Source organism: Gavialis gangeticus, unplaced genomic scaffold (assembly GCF_001723915.1).
Source record: "Gavialis gangeticus isolate Ggan-Ray unplaced genomic scaffold, GavGan_comp1, whole genome shotgun sequence".
Lineage (NCBI taxonomy): Eukaryota > Metazoa > Chordata > Crocodylia > Gavialidae > Gavialis > Gavialis gangeticus.
The window spans coordinates 83,932,892-83,934,667 of record NW_017729025.1 but is presented as its reverse complement, the minus strand read 5'-3'; the positions used below and the strand labels follow the sequence as shown (position 1 = coordinate 83,934,667).

The window sequence follows — 1,776 nt, the reverse complement described above, 5'->3', positions numbered from 1 at the left end:
GATTCCTGCTACTCCTTGCTGCCACGAGCCCCCAGATGCCCCGGCAGCTGCTGCAGCAGCCAGTGAGTGTGGCGCCTTAAGAAAAAGCACCGGGATGCTGGGGCTGGGCGGTGCAGCAGGCAGGGGATAGGGTCCCATGGTCCCCTCCCCACTCCTGCAGCCCTCCCCCCGCACCCCCCTAACAAGCACGGAGTCCGGGTCCCACTCCCTGAGGTTGTGAGCAGGGACTGCCCGAATAGCCGAACCTTCTCTGAAGCTTTTCCGAAATGATTCACAGGCTTCGAATTGATTCAGACCTTTTTACTGGTCTCCTGATTCGATTCGGGTTTGGAGATTCAGCCACCGAACCAAATCAGCAACCAAAGATTTGCACAGCCCTAATGGACACTGAATGCCTTATAGAAAAAAAAAGGGTAGCTGTGCAAGATAAAGACAAGGTAGCTGTACAAGGTAAAGCTCTCAATGCCCCGTCAAATTAGTTGCCTCAAGGAGATCGGCTAGCCAAGGAGGCAGGAGACAGCTATGCTCTGGAGTCCGCTGTATTTTCTTTCAGCCGGTAGTCTGGCTGCTGACCCCAAAATTAGAACAGCATGCTCTCCTTGCCAATACTTCTTTGGTCTTCCAGTTGTCAATACTTGCCCCATCTTTGGCTGAAGTCTTCCAGGACCTCTATAATGGCTCTTATCATGTGTCATATGAAAGAGGTCTGAAGCAACAAGCAAAACCATAGCCATTATAACCAGGCAGTATCAAGAGGTGCATGCAGAGTATCTCAGTCATATGGTCCTCCTTGATTACTTCCTTAAATTCACCTTTGTTTTCCTGCACTGTATTAAATGAGACAGAGCTTCCTTCCCAACTTTGTTAACTGTATTTGGCAAGTAGTGCCTGGTAGTCTGTCACCTAAAGAGGCTAATGAAAACATCTTCCGTCCAAAGAAGTTCAAATTTTAGACTTCATCCTTAGGCATGCCTTTGGGAGACTCTGCAAGGCAATGAAGATTGCAGCATCCTAGATTTGAATGGGTGCATAAGTAGTCAAAGTCTTCCAGAAGTACAATCTTTCTTCTATGCTTATTCACAAGTTGGAGCAAAAGGTGCTGAGGTTTGATGCAGACCAGTAGCTGATTCCAGGACCACCTTGTTAATAAGAAGGACCATTCCTGATGGTTAGTTTACTGGATAAATGTAATCGCAATATTTAGGCTCCCTACAATACAGGACAGTCCTGGAAACTTTGAAGTCACTCACCAGTGTAGAATCTGATATCACAGCTTCATCTGGCAATTAAGATGTAGTAATTCCTTCACTGTCTCCGGCTCAGAGGGATCTATATCTGGTCCTGGGGTAGGCAAGCTTGGTTAATGATACCACTAAAGAATAGGCTCTTCTTCTGGAACATGGAAGGAATTCATAGTTTCATGGTTTCTAGGGTTGGAAGGGACCTGAGAAGATCATCTAGTCCGACCCCCTGCCATGGCAGGAAAGAGTACTGGGGTTAAACGATGCCAGCAAGGTGTTCATCTAACCTCTTCTTAAAAACCCCCAGGGTAGGAGCCTGCACCACCTCCCTTGGAAGTTGGTTCCAGACCCTAGCCGCCCTGACCGTGAAATAGCGCCTTCTGATGTCTAACCTAAATCTACCCTCTGCTAGCTTGTGACCGTTGTTCCTGGTCACTCCTGGCTGTTCTCGGGGGAACAGTGACTCCCCCAATGCCTTCTGATCCCCCCTGACCAGTTTGTAACAGGCCACAAGATCCCCCCTCAGCCTTCTCTT

At 48.4% G+C, this 1,776-nt stretch overlaps 1 protein-coding gene across 8 annotated transcripts in view; it reads right to left on the bottom strand.

Moving 5' to 3' along the window:
* Positions 1-1,776, bottom strand: part of MGA (MGA, MAX dimerization protein) — a 98,860-nt gene that overhangs the window by 54,240 nt on the left and 42,844 nt on the right. The gene's annotated exons all lie outside the window — the stretch shown is intronic.